The 15,571-nt window shown below is 40.7% G+C and overlaps 1 long non-coding RNA gene across 2 annotated transcripts in view; it reads right to left on the bottom strand.

The window, feature by feature from the left end:
- LOC119851497 overlaps positions 1 to 15,571 on the bottom strand; it is a 233,409-nt gene that overhangs the window by 46,281 nt on the left and 171,557 nt on the right. Inside the window, exon 4 of one of the 2 annotated variants that reach the window (XR_005291264.2) lies at positions 3,527 to 3,645. The exons of the other annotated variant lie outside the window; for it this stretch is intronic. This is a non-coding gene — a long non-coding RNA (uncharacterized LOC119851497). The remainder of the gene's footprint in view (positions 1 to 3,526; positions 3,646 to 15,571) is intronic. 2 annotated transcript variants of the gene reach the window in all.

Raw genomic sequence — 15,571 nt, forward strand, 5'->3', positions numbered from 1 at the left:
TAACAAACACTAAACAAACACTAAAGTTACATTAGTGGATATAAACATGTAGGCGTGTGTGGCCCTCCCTTATCATCAATCTCCAAGGGAGGTTATGCCTTTTGGCTGTCATGACCCAGGAATAACAGTCTAAAGACAAGGGGAAAGCTAGCAGATTCAGGGCTAAATCCCTCCAGTGGGGTCAAGCAGTGAGTGGCCCAAGGGCCCAAGCCCTCAGACAGGGCAGGGCACCAACAGTCTAAAGCCCAACCCTCAGGCAGGGTAGAGCCAAGTATAGTCTGGGAACCCAGGCCCTCAGACAGGGCAGGGTACAAAGCACAGTCTAGGGCTCAAACCCTCAGGCAGGAACACCTGGTCGAAAAGGGACTCTCCCCAGGCCAGTGCAAATGAGCGAGGGTAAGGGATAGGGAGCAACAGAGGAAGAGGGATAGAGTGAGCAGAGTGGGACCCTGGCAAAGGGGCAGGGCTAGGTGTTCAGTTTTGTGTTATTAGAAACTTTGCAACCCCAAGGCAGAGCAGTGAATAATCTGGGGATCTTGACCTTCAAGCAGGGCAGGGTACCACCAGTTTAGGGCTCCAGCCCTCAGGTAGGGGTGAGTACCCAACACAGCTAGGAGAACAAAACCACAATATTTTGAATTTTTGGTGACAAAATGAGTGAGACATGCACTCCCAAATAGCCAATAGCCCAGTGGGCAAGGCAAAGTACGGAATGGCCCTGTGTCTCCTACATTCCAGGTGAGTGCCCGAACTACAAGGTAGAGTCAGTCTCCCTCTTTCTAGTCCAGAGAATATTTAATTATTTATACCAAGAGGAACAATTTTTAGCCTGGTGGTTAAGAACTTTCATGGGAGACACAGGGTCAAGTCCCTGCTCTGAATCAGGCAGAGCAGGGATTTGAAGTGGGGTCGCCCATATCCCAGGCCAGTGCCTAACCTATTCTGGGGTGTCTTTTTATCTCCAGAAATCTCATCCTGGACCTGAAAAACCTTCCCAATGAAAGTGTCATTGAAACCAAGATGTGTTTACACAAAGTTTCAGTTTCCACAAAAAAAAGAGTTTTGTCCTAAAATTCCAGTTCTAGCCTGAATCTCTTCTTCCTTAGACTGGTGTAATTCAGGAGTAACTCCACTGAAGCAATGGAGTCCTAGTGTTGTCAACATACTATACATGAGAGGAGAATCCGGCCCTACATTTGTCAAATCGAGGTGCAGTTATAGCAATCAGTATTGTAGTCTGAACTGACCTATCCATGGTGAAAGGATACTTTGCGTATAGCTGTACCCCTTGCACTGAGCTAAATCAGCCCTTAGGCTTCTCAAACTTGTGCCAGACTCTAATGGGCACAGAGAGTTGAAAATGTACCTGTCATAGAGGAAGCCTAGCCACAACGCTTCCCTACACATGAGCAGCAGTGTGTTTCAAAAGGTATCCGAGTCCCATTGGCTCTATTTCACTGCAGGATCACCTGGATGGACTGCTTACAGTGGATTTAAAGACTGATCAGGCCAATATTGTAGCAAAGAGTGGGTATATAGCACAACAGTCTTGCTCTATCATATGTTGGGATCAAAACCTGGAAAAGAAAGGCTCCAAAGAGATTTGGGATGGGAGTAAATTGATTAGGGGAATGACCAACATGGGCAGGCTTTACAGGTAAAAACCACTGTGTACGTATAAAAACAGTTAAACTTAGCATTTGTATTTGTTATCTGATTCTCTTGTTTGTGACATGCATTCTTGGGGATGCCAATGAAAATTATAGTGAATTTGCCCTAGGTACCATCAGATGATGGATAGAGATGAGAAAGGGGCATAGGAGTGGGTTATCATTAGGGGCTGTTAATGTAATCACTTCATTCAAACACTAATTATGGAGACTGAGGCCTTGTGTTCATGGGGAGGGGGAGGAGGTTTTTTTTAAAATTCAAGTTAACTAACTTGAGATAAAATCCTAGTGAAGCTGAGGCAGTTTGTAGTTTTTACAGTTTTTTTTTACATTTAGCAGGACAAGGTGAAACCTAGGCAAGCCCCCTCGTCTTTAACTCGAACTATTAACTTTTGTGAAAACTACAAACTGCTTTGTCTTCATTAAATTTTTACCCCAAGTACACAATTATTTTTCCAGTGAAGACATGGTTTGTAGGGTTAGCTACCAGTAAGCAGTTTTTCAAATATAATGTATGTTAAGAGAGTCAATATGGGCTGTATAGATCCTTAGAAAGAGGCAGAGGAAGCGATCTGGCTTTTTGGGGCTGGGCAGAGGAGTCTGGCCTGATGTTTCTGCCAAAGGGGGTAGACTATATATGACTGTCCTGGCTTTAAAAAAAAAAAAAAAAACAACGTGTGAACAACTTCCATACGTGTGAAAAATCAAATTTTGCAGAGAGGTTAACCAGGATCTAGATCACTAATTTCTGCTCCAATATGGGAAACTGACTTATAAGCCCCTGAAAATTTGCTGAAGTTCAGCAGAGGCAACACTGTTGTCATCTATGGGATAAGGGTTTCAAGGAGAGAAATTGTGAGCTGTCATTGCTCTGTTCAAGTGTGATAAAAGAAATCACTGAGTCACTGGAATAAATCAAAATGGGACAGATGGAATTAAAGTAGGATCTACAATGAAATCAGGTATCATCTCAGAAGGACTTAAACAAGATCTGGAGGTTTCTCAGAAAGGATTGAGAGATTGCCTGATGGCACAGATCAAATCTAGGCAGCTAAACAATGCAAACTTTGCTGATCAGCAGCTACAACATTGACAGATAGATGTGGAAGCCCAGCTATAAAATGCCCCACCCAGAATGGCAAAACATTTTAAAGAGGTGACTAGCAACCTGACTATCGTGGAGCAAAAAGCATTCCAACAAATGGACCAGAACCAGAAAGATCTGATGAACTTGGCACTTGCTCGCACAGTAGAGCATGAGACAAAATTGGTTTTGTTTCCTCTTTCCGAAAAAAAGATTTCCAGCCCCCCCCCCCCCCAAATCATTAACCTCTGAAGAGCTCCAGAAAGATTTAAGTAATTAATTTCACATAAGGAATATGAACATGTCAATAATAAATTAATATAACATACAGAAAAATGAACCAGTCAATTAAATTCTTGATGTCCAAGCACATTTTTACATAGGATCAGGAAGTTAGGGAGTGAGTCTGTTCTTAAATGACTGTGGGTAAAATTTTCCAAAGCAGCTAAGTGACTCATAGTCTTAGAGTAAAATTTTCAAAAGTGACTCGATGCCCTTAGAAGTTCACACCACTTAGGTGCTTTCGAAAAGGTTACCTTAGATTTAGCTGTGTGTAGCTGAAAAAGATAGCTGGTCGAGAGAATCACTCCTGCCACTGTTTGTCCCCTTCTAGCTTGCTAAAAATAAAGCCACTCCCAGGAAAGAAGTGATCCCTCTCTTGTTTGAAGTTGTGACTAGCTGGAAAAAAAAATCTATAACCGTTTCTGAAAAGGGTGACATCTCCCGACACAAGAGTAGCGGGATGATGGTGATAGCAAGGCTCTCCACTTACATGTGTGGCTCTTCTGACTGCACTCACAGAGATGATTGAAGAGGTGAAGTGTATCAAGTGGAGATTCATTCCTTCAGACAAGGAGTGGCTGGGGAGCACAAAGGATGAAGAAATATTGCCTATGGAATAAAACACAATGAAATCCCTCTAGACCAGAACGGAGGAAGTCAAGCAGCATGAGGATAGAGGCATAACAAATCCAGGCACTTTTCTCTCTCCTCACAGGGGAAAAGAACTCATTCTACAATAGGATGACCTTAGGCAGCTGTCACAGTGGAGCAGGAGCGGAGAGTAAATATTCATCCTACAGTCAGCTCCCTGACAACCGTGAGAGTTAAAAGCACCCAACAATCAAGGCTCTCAGTGGAAATCATGGAGGGCTGGTCCTCACTACTGGGAAGATCTACACTGCTGCAATTGATGTGTATTGGGGTGTTGATTTAGCGGATCTAGTGAAGACCTGCTAAATCAACAGCAGAGCGCTCTCCGGTCCACTCCGGTACTCCAGCTCTCTGAGAAAGGTAAATCGACCGGAGAGCATCTCCCATCGACGCAGTGCAGTGAAGACACCAGGGTAGGTCGACCTAAGCTACACCAACTCCAGCTACATTATTCATGTAGCTGGAGTAGTGTAACTTAAGTTGACTTACCCCAGTAGTCAAGACAAGTTCTGAATTTCCAACTGCGTGTGTAACACCATGTGTTGCAAGTGGCAAAGGCAAATAAAGGGGAGAAACTGAGAAGAAGAGAGCTAGAGAGACAGACACACGGAGTCTGATTTTCCTCCCACTGACCCATCTTTCAAGTAGCAAGAGAAGAGAGTGATATGGAGTGTCAAAAAGTGCCCTGTTGGGCACACTTCAAATAGATGATTGGACAGACTAAACATATCACTCTAAATGTTAGGAAACTGAGTAACCTAGTGTAAAGGAAAATGTTAAATAATCTGAAAGTGCTATATTTTCTATTGCCTTCATACCAAAATTGCAAATCACCACAGAAATAACAGGAAAAAACCCACCATTAAAAATTGCTGTATAGGGTACTTGTTCTACTCCTCTCATGCCGACTCAACAATAGTTATAGTTTTATGAATAAGAAATATATACCTTCCAAATAACCAGGTTTCAGTCAGATCTTTTAGACAGAGTACCAGGAAAAAGTGAGCATGGACAGCTCTTCCTACTAAAAATATATTATATTGAATGTATCAATAAGTGATTGCTTCTGGAACAACAAGCCTGGTCTAATGCCAGTCTTTCTACAGATTTCAATGAGTTCTGAATCCAGCTCTAAATACTGAATAAACTTATCTGCAAATGCAACCCTGGAAAAGGACTGCTAGGAAATATGTGCATATCTCCAAAAGAGAGTTGGTGATTATGAACCATTACTTAGGTAAATTTGTGTTTTAGCTTTTTGGGAAGGTATTTAAAAGCACACCACAAATTAGACAGTAGCCCTTATTATTACCAGTCTTCTTTAGGGAAACTATGGCTACAAAAGCCCTGTTGGCTTAAGTTCTTTATTTTCTCTCTTTTACTTTTGTAAAGTCTATGGTAAAGAAAGCTATTTTAATATTATAGCTATGTAATAAAACTGAGTTCTTCCTCATTGTGGGCTGAAATACAGAGTGAATAAAAATCCTACATTTTTAAAAAATGAGAAGTCTAAATTCACCACTGCCCAATGCAACTTTAATCTCGTTTGGGGTTGGGACTTTAATTCTGTGCCGTACTCCCCTATAGACAGATTATTCACTGGGTAGTCAGAAGGCAGAGGATCAAAAACATTTAACATAATGAAAGAACTAGACCTGACAGGCACCTGATGAGAGACCAGAGCCAGAAGCAGGGAGCCTACTTAATTCTCTCTCATCTTTAAAGCATTTCAACTAGAAATTCAAGAACATAAAATCCCCCATCATCATCATCATGTTACTCCAAGCAGTGCCTAGCTCGTTCTCAACTAGAGGACATTAAATCTCTTTAGAACACACACATAGCTTCATAATCTGATGGGTATGGAAACTGGGTGAAATCCTCTTTCCATTGAAGCCAATGGTCATTTCTGGGACTTCACTTCATATTTCTGAAAAACTTTGCGGGAACATACATAACCCTACAGGCAGTGCTCATTTCTAACTATGGAATAATTCTTTTCACATAGGGAAAAGCAATCATGATCTTGCCAATTTGAAGACAGAAATTTAATGCAATGTCCCTTTTAGATAATATGGTGTTAATAGTAGAGCTGATCAGAAATTTTCTGATATGAATGTTTTTCCATTGGGAGATGTTTCACTGAAACATATCTTGCAGTGGGAAAATGTTCATTTTGTTGACAGTTCATTTAGGAAAAAAAAAGAAAATGGCTTTTGATAAGGTCAAAACATTCCACTCTGACTTTTTTGGAACAGAACATTTTGATTTGTTTGGAAATGATTTTTCGTTTCAAAATTTATTTTTAATTTGATATTAAAAATGTAAAAATATGCAAGTCAGAATTGAACTATTTTATCAAAATGAAGTATTGTATTTCAATTGGCCTCAAACTTTTTTTTATTTAATTTCATTCATGAAGTTTCAAAATTATTTGTTTTTGTTGCCAGTCACAATTTAATGAATGTTGCAATCATGGAATTTCTCATGAAACAGAAATTCCTCTTCCCTCATAGATGAAGTATTAACAACAACTAAAAATCAATGCTTTTTTAAAAATGGTTTTTAGTTCACAGTGTTCTATACCCTGATCTTTTCTACAGCATAGATTTTTCTGTGGTACTAATTATGAATCCAGTGTAAAATCTGAATAAGACACTGTATGAAGTAGCACATGGCTCATGCGTTTTTTTAACTATGATATTTCAAATGATATAAATTTGGGGAGCCAGCATATGTCAGTCCTTTACACCGGACTTCAGAAATTTTTATTTGAACTGGCTAAGCAGGATAAAATAGTTACTCATTTCTATGCACAATGTTATATATTCTCTTGGTTTTTAAGTTTGATATGTTTATCAAGGAGTACTAGATACTGATCATCTCCAAAGCTTTCAGGGTCTTCTGTATCCAAAGTCCTTTGCCTCCTTGTGGCAATTTGTCTGTTATAATATAAAGCCATGATTTTCTTGCTCTTTCTTTAAAACAAGACCTTCACTTTTTCATGTCTTCAGATTTCTTTTCTCTCCGATTATAGGTTTATATACCCATGACCCCATAGGCATCAGTGTAGCTGTTCTGATATGCATGCTTTTTCCTTACATGGAACTGCAAGTGCACTCTCACAATTTCCAAGATGGCATTCTACTGCTTCACTATGACTGGTGCAGACACTTCCCATGCTGTGTTCATTCTGTAAAGCTTAGCCTTTACAGGTTTCAGAGTAGCAGCCGTGTTAGTCTGTATTCGCAAAAAGAAAAAGGAGTACTTGTGGCACCTTAGCGACTCACAAATTTATTTGAGCATAAGCTTTCGTAAGCTACAGCTTACTTCTTCGGATGCATTCAGTGGAAAAAAAATTTCCACTGAATGCATCCGATGAGGTGAGCTGTAGCTCACGAAAGCTTATGCTCAAATAAATTTGTGAATCTTTAAGGTGCCACAAGTACTCCTTTTCTTTTTAGCCTTTACAGTTAATCTTATTGACCTTGATCTCAAATTGCAACTGCAAAAGTTTGAGTTTTCATATCTATTCAAAGCTTTCTCCTCATTTTTCACATCATGTAGCCTATTCTTTTGTGTGTTAATGTTTTCCTCTGCTTTCATGTAATTTTAATTATCTGAACTTCCTTCACAGTGCTTCACATGATAAGTTCTGCAGGAGTTCTTTCCCCTTAAATGAAGAGAATTTGGTTTCTGTAGAAGATATAGCAATAGCAGTCCTGGAAATGAATTCCACAGAATAAGTATGGGACTGGCCAGCAGCATTGTAAGCTTTCCTACCTTGACATGGCAATGTCAGGCATGACTTTGAGGAATGACTTCATAATCCTGATTTAGAGAGATTTTTTTAGGGATGACAAGATAGTAATGTCTCTGCGTCCATTCTATCCTTTGTCTCACTGCTGACACTGCCAGCAAGAAAGTCAGTTAGTGCCATGGTGGATTTTGCGTTGTGACCACTTCTCCACTAAGAATACAAATGACTCAACCAATTTTTATACATGGACCTCATCTTGCAGATGCTATATTTCATAGGCTGTCATGACCTGCAGCATATTCTAACATCAAAGATTTTTAAATGTAATAATCCTGGTTGGGGTATGATAGGAACATTGTGTTATTATGTATTTATAATGCTCAAATTTCCCCTTCATTTCTTTGTTCTTGCAAATCTATTAGTCTAGTTCACCTTCCACAGCCCCTATTTCTGAATAATTAGTGCAGTCTCTACAGGTTTATCACATTCCCCCTCTTATCATTGATGACTGTGCATTTAAGTAGAAAATTGCAATGCTGCTTTTTTTGTGTTTTGAAATTTGCACTGTGACAGAAGCACTTTTCCCCCCTGTGATGACTAGGTTGTTGTTTTTTATTATAGTACAAGGGAAAAGGCCAATAACTAAGAAAAAAAATGAAGTTACTTTGGAATATTACATCTCCCGATAATACAATTGGCCTAAAACACCAACTTGTATGATTTTCTCTCTTTATTGCAGAACCACCTCCATTTATAAAAACTACATTTACTTTCCTTTCCATGCTTTCCTTCAGGTAGAGTTAAAATCACCAAGTCTAACATGGGACAACTGACAAGCTACCACTCAGCACTCCCATCATGGGAAGGATCAACCTTTGTTGAAGCCTCAGAAGTCCCACCTCCATCAGATAGAAAGAAGTAGTTGCTGGCACCAGTTATTTCTTTCCCATTGATAATTCCATACAAAGGGCCATTTGAAATGACAAAGACACCTGTGAGTTCTGAAAGCTCCAACAGGCAAGTACAGTTTTACAAGCTGCAAAAGAGGCGAGAAACATCAGTATATACAGCCCCCTGGTAGACAAGCCACTAGCATTACTTGCCAAAGACATTTGCTTTTAAGCTGGAGACCAGATAGAAATGTTAATTGAGTAAAATGTTAATTGAGGAAAATCTTTGTAGCCTCAGCAGCAGCCACACAAGCATCAATCACTGCTACAACTTTTGTGGAGGCAGCCTTTACCCATTCTAAAGGCTCCCAGTCAACTAAGAACAAAAAGGTAATATGTATGTTTAGGAACATTTTGCTTGCTGCAGTCTTTTCAGATACATGCCGTGATACCATCAAGTTCTCTGTCAGAGCCATTGCTTCAAACGTAGTATAGACAATTTCAGCTACCAGTACTAACATAAAAAGCAGAGCAATTACACTAAGCAATGCTCATCAGCAAGTTCATGGGAGGTAATACTGTGGAGAGCTTTTCTTTTTCTCTCAAACAAACAATGGAGAAAAGAAAAGGAGTACTCGTGGCACCTTAGAGACTAACAAATTTATTAGAGCATAAGCTTTCGTGAGCTGTAGCTGTAGCTCACGAAAGCTTATGCTCTAATAAATTTGTTAGTCTCTAAGGTGCCACGAGTACTCCTTTTCTTTTTGCGAATACAGACTAACACGGCTGCTACTCTGAAACAATGGAGAGGAAGTGTTATCAAATAACAAATTATAGCCTCCAGCTCCCTTCTGTCAAATTCAAATAGGGAAGGGAGAAGAGGATATTTTCTTCCTAGGGGAATGGAGGGGAAATATAGCAAAATGGATAACAGTGATAAACGTAAGGTACATCCTGAACTTAGTACAAAACACTTCTCCACGTGTGTGTTTATATCTCCCTGTAGAGGATCCAAGCAAGGGGGAAGCCAAACACAAACTCACAAAATAAGTGTGTCCCCATCTAAAAGTTTCTCAGAGAAGGAATAATTCTAACAGTTCATAAAGCCTTTATCTCAAACCTTGTTAGCCTTTTATATTATAAATTTGAAAGGGAAATACTAGGATATCAGTGTCTGGTTCTTCTGGGAATTACAGCACAGGACTGTGAGTCAAGAGATCTGGATTCTAGATAGACATTGGGCAAGTCCCTGGGGGTATGAGGTGCGACTCCCGCACAGGTAGACAGACTTACACTAACTCAAAATAACGACAGTGGGCATTTTGGCACAGGTGGAAGCCCCAGCTTGAGCAGCCCCAGGCGGTTGGGTGGGCTTTCACTTGGGCAGCTAACCCAGGCACTGGCAGTGCCGCAAGATCCTCCCCAGTTTTTTTAGCACGCTAGATCAGGCTGATCTAGGAATCGCATCTCCCAGCTTCAGTGTGGGACCCCAGGTGCGGTGCTGGCAGCCAGCAGTGTGAGGCTGGCAGTGGAGCCCTGCGTAAAACCTGTGGGTGCTGCAGCACCCCCCGCACTTTAGTTCCCATGCCTATGAGTGGCATGGGATAAACTCCTGAGCAGAACCCCCTCCCAAGACCCTAGGTATGTACTCAGGAGACTAACTCATATTGCTGCCATGGCTAAGTTGCTATTGTTACTCACGCTAGCTTTGATCTAGTGGGTATGTCTACACATGCTGCAATAATACCACCTGATTGCAGTGTAAACATACTTAAGATGACAAAGGAAGAACTATTATCCCAATTTTAGAGCAGCAGAATGCACAGAGGTTAAATCACTTGCTGAAAGTCAGAAAGGGCCTGTGACAGACTCACCAATTGAATAGAGATCAGAGCCCAGTCCTGTGCCTGGACCACAACCTTCTTCCTCTCTTCTTTATAGAAAAGAGAAATTAAAAGGCAAGGGAGAAATTCCCCTTTTTATTCACATGTATCTTTCTCTTGTGTATCCAACATTTCACCACTTTGTTATTAAAAGCAGATTTTGGTGAGGCTGGGGTAGAGGGTTTGTCCCTGGATGTGCCTCTGGAAGATGACACAATGAAAACCCTTAAAAGATTCGTGCTACTGCAACTCTTCTGAAGTGCTACACAGTGGAAAGTCGCTCAAAAACTACAACATCCTCTTTGTATGCCAGAAGATGAAAAGGCAATTTGTCCCTTCATATGTCAGTATGATATTTCCAAGATCTTATGGAAGTTGAAAAAGTAAACATCAATGCAAAGACTGAAGATGTTTATTGCAAATTGGCATCTTTTTGACCCAAGTTCTTTTCTCCTGTAGGCATATTCAGTACATTTTCTCATTATGCAAGCTCTCTGTATGGTTACATTAACAAAAAAAAAATCTTTTCAAAGACCTTTAATACTTGTTTATCACAGGCTTCTTTCTTTGCAAATATCTGCCTCCCATTTTATAGCTTCCTTCTTCAACTTTTTTCTTCTCAGAAGGCTGCCTCTGCAGTTTTGAAAACACACACAATCTTCTTCGTCAATAGCAAGCATTCTCCTGAGTTTCCTATAACACTTTTTTTCTACCACTCTAGTAAAATTCACATTTCCTCTCTCCACTTTCTATTTTCTGCTTTCCCAAGGCATAAACCTTCCAACAAATTCAAAGCAGATCCGGGCAACTTTTCAGTTGCTGCAACAGGAGTGGTGACACAATCTGAATATTTACAGCAATGTTACGAAGCTAAACGAATGAGTTTGCCATGCATAATATGCACTAGCATGGGTAAAGAAGTGCAGAAGAACTTTCCTGAACTGCAGGATAAGCTTTTACCTCAATGAAAGGTTGTCAGTTTTTGAGCTTTTGATGTTCTAATGAACTAGTTCTTCCTGAAAGAACTATTGGTGAAAAGGATCTTCAGGAAAGAAAATTGTGACCCTTGTGAGTTTTGGTAGTTCAGTTATTTTTAACCAAAACTTGACAATACTGAGGAATATTTAAATGTGATTGAATTTACTTGTGCAATATGTCCTTTTCAAATTTTATGCTAAAATACAATGGGCTCCTTCAGCAGACAGAAAGGACAGAGTATCTCCATGACATGGATGGAATTATTATTCCAAAATGGTGTATCATGTCACTCACTGAGTTTCTCCTAAACTGCAGAATCCAAATAAGACCATGATTCTATTTTATGGCATGAAATAGAATGTTTGCAACTCACTTGTTTCAGACTTTACTATTTAAACAATCAAAAATACAGTAGTTGTAATTCCAAACATCCACTGTTTGTCATTTGAAAGTGCCGCTTGTTCTTTTTTCAGCACCGCGGTGGGACGTAGTGTCATATGGAATTAAGGGCTCATTGGTTTGTGTTTAGAATGAGTCTCTCTTTCTCCATGTGTATTTTGTCAATATAGTTTTCTTCCACTCAGAATATCTGGAGAGATGAGTAAGAAGATGTTTTTGCTAATGCAGTCTCTGACCTACGTGAAGACTCCATATACTGAATATGCAATATGTCTTGTGGAGAAAAAGTACCCTACTAATTTCTGCAAAAGATTGCCAAATGCCATCACTCACATCACCTTAGGGTATTATGTTAGGGCTAAATATAGCTCTTGGCTCTTCCAAGTAGCAAATCTGCCTAGAGCTATCCACACATCCTGTAGAACAAAACCCTTCTGCCTATGCCTTAGAATATCTGTAAATGATTATCCGCATCCCTTGCAGTGGGGTAGAATTAATAACTCTTCCCTCTGCTGGTGAGATGTTGAGGAGGCACCTTGTTTGTGCATGCAGAATCTTCCCATTTCCTAACAGGAGAGATTTCCTCCACGTTGACAATAAGAAAGACTGAATGAGTGACAACCCAAGACAGTGATCTCTGGGCTGACAGTGCCAGAAGAGAACTGTCAATTGTGAGGGTGAAGTGTGGACCCCATCAGGGTAAACAAAAAAAGAAAAAACCACACACAATATGGGAATGAGGAAAGAGGGTGAGAACATTTTTCCTTCTTCCCTTACAATCCACTCAAATCCAGCTCTCTCCATTAAGGTATCAGTCGTGGTCCCTCTCCCTCCCATTCTCCTTGGTTCTGCTCCATGGGATTTATTGCAGTCTCATTTTTGGAAACAATGAGACCAAAACCTGAAGAGGGATAACTGGAAGGAACCTTATTTGCATAAATTCTCTGTCCTAATGAGAAGTTCTCTGGGCGGGAAGTTCAGGGAGTTCACAGAGAGTTCCATTCCTATTCCACCCCAGGCTTGACACAGTCTCCAGGACAGGCCACTCTTGTGAGGTGTGAGCTTTGTGCTTTGTAGCCTTGGACTAAAATTTTGCTATCAAACTGTGAGAAGGAAAGGTTTTGAGCGCTATTGAAATTTGCTTACCTATAACATAGGGTGATCTCATGCTTAACTCAATGAAATGGAAACCAATGAAACATACTTTCATCATCAGATCTGATAGGCAGTATTTATGTAGATGGCATAATCCAGCCTGAATATTTCATACAAATAAAAATGTCTTCAATGTAATACAGTAGTTTGCACTGCCAATGACCTATGCACCCCTTTCCTCGACTTTCCCTGCACTATTCAGTGCATCTCTCTGGAAAATAACTGTACAATTCTTGTAGTACTGGTGCATAAAACGTGATCAGTGTTGCCAGCAAATTATCAGAAAAAAAATAATCTGGGTTATTACATCATTTTCATTTTGATTTTACTCATGAATTTACTTTAGATAGATGAGGAGTACTTGTGGCACCTTAGAGACGAACAAATTTATTAGAGCATAAGCTTTCGTGAGCTACAGCTCACTTCATCGGATGCATTTGGTGGAAAAAACAGAGGAGAGATTTATATACACACACACACACACACACACACACACACACACACAGAGAACATGAAACAATGGGTTTATCATACACACTGTAAGGAGAGTGATCACTTAAGATAAGCCATCACCCACAGCAGGGGGGGGAAAGGAGGAAAACCTTCCATGGTGACAAGCAGGTAGGCTAATTCCAGCAGTTAACAAGAATATCAGAGGAACAGTGGGGGGTGGGGTGGGGGGGAGAAATACCATGGGGAAATAGTTTTACTTTGTGTAATGACTCATCCATTCCCAGTCTCTATTCAAGCCTAAGTTAATTGTATCCAGTTTGCAAATTAATTCCAATTCAGCAGTCTCTCGTTGGAGTCTGTTTTTGAAGCTTTTTTGTTGAAGTATAGCCACTCTTAGGTCTGTGATCGAGTGACCAGAGAGATTGAAGTGTTCTCCAACTGGTTTTTGAATGTTATAATTCTTGACGTCTGATTTGTGTCCATTCATTCTTTTACGTAGAGACTGTCCAGTTTGGCCAATGTACATGGCAGAGGGGCATTGCTGGCACATGATGGCATATATCACATTGGTAGATGCGCAGGTGAACGAGCCTCTGATAGTGTGGCTGATGTGATTAGGCCCTATGATGGTATCCCCTGAATAGATATGTGGACAGAGTTGGCAACGGGCTTTGTTGCAAGGATAGGTTCCTGGGTTAGTGGTTCTGTTGTGTGGTTGCTGGTGAGTATTTGCTTCAGATTGGGGGGCTGTCTGTAAGCAAGGACTGGTCTGTCTCCCAAGATCTGAGAGAGCGATGGCTCGTCCTTCAGGATAGGTTGTAGATCCTTGATGATGCGTTGGAGAGGTTTTAGTTGGGGGCTGAAGGTGATGGCTAGTGGCGTTCTGTTGTTTTCTTTGTTGGGCCTGTCCTGTAGTAGGTGACTTCTGGGTACTCTTCTGGCTCTGTCAATCTGTTTCTTCACTTCAGCAGGTGGGTATTGTAGTTGTAGGAATGCATGATAGAGATCTTGTAGGTGTTTGTCTCTGTCTGAGGGGTTGGAGCAAATGCGGTTATATCGTAGCGCTTGGCTGTAGACAATGGATCGAGTGGTATGATCTGGATGAAAGCTAGAGGCATGTAGGTAGGAATAGCGGTCAGTAGGTTTCCGATATAGGGTGGTGTTTATGTGACCATCGCTTATTAGCACCGTAGTGTCCAGGAAGTGGATCAAGGATCTACAACCTATCCTGAAGGACGAGCCATCGCTCTCTCAGATCTTGGGAGATAGACCAGTCCTTGCTTACAGACAGCCCCCCAATCTGAAGCAAATACTCACCAGCAACCACACACCACACAACAGAACCACTAACCCAGGAACCTATCCTTGCAACAAAGCCCGTTGCCAACTCTGTCCACATATCTATTCAGGGGATACCATCATAGGGCCTAATCACATCAGCCACACTATCAGAGGCTCGTTCACCTGCGCATCTACCAATGTGATATATGCCATCATGTGCCAGCAATGCCCCTCTGCCATGTACATTGGCCAAACTGGACAGTCTCTACGTAAAAGAATGAATGGACACAAATCAGACGTCAAGAATTATAACATTCAAAAACCAGTTGGAGAACACTTCAATCTCTCTGGTCACTCGATCACAGACCTAAGAGTGGCTATACTTCAACAAAAAAGCTTCAAAAACAGACTCCAACGAGAGACTGCTGAATTGGAATTAATTTGCAAACTGGATACAATTAACTTAGGCTTGAATAGAGACTGGGAATGGATGAGTCATTACACAAAGTAAAACTATTTCCCCATGGTATTTCTCCCCCCCACCCCACCCCCCACTGTTCCTCTGATATTCTTGTTAACTGCTGGAATTAGCCTACCTGCTTGTCACCATGGAAGGTTTTCCTCCTTTCCCCCCCCTGCTGTGGGTGATGGCTTATCTTAAGTGATCACTCTCCTTACAGTGTGTATGATAAACCCATTGTTTCATGTTCTCTGTGTGTGTGTGTGTGTGTATATATAAATCTCTCCTCTGTTTTTTCCACCAAATGCATCCGATGAAGTGAGCTGTAGCTCACGAAAGCTTATGCTCTAATAAATTTGTTAGTCTCTAAGGTGCCACAAGTACTCCTTTTCTTTTTGCGATACAGACTAACACGGCTGCTACTCTGAATCCTTTAGATAGATGCAAAGCTATTTCATTAGCTCCAGGTCTGTAGGACCTTCTGAATTCCCAGCATGTACTGAAAAATAAGAAATAAAACTGTCTATTAGTAAATTGCTTTTTTCCCCCTCAGGCTTTTCTCTTTCAAAATAGAATCTATTTAACCCTAGCTTGCATGAAAAAGCAATTTTTAACCAAAAGCTGA

This window comes from Dermochelys coriacea, chromosome 2 (assembly GCF_009764565.3).
Source record: "Dermochelys coriacea isolate rDerCor1 chromosome 2, rDerCor1.pri.v4, whole genome shotgun sequence".
Lineage (NCBI taxonomy): Eukaryota > Metazoa > Chordata > Testudines > Dermochelyidae > Dermochelys > Dermochelys coriacea.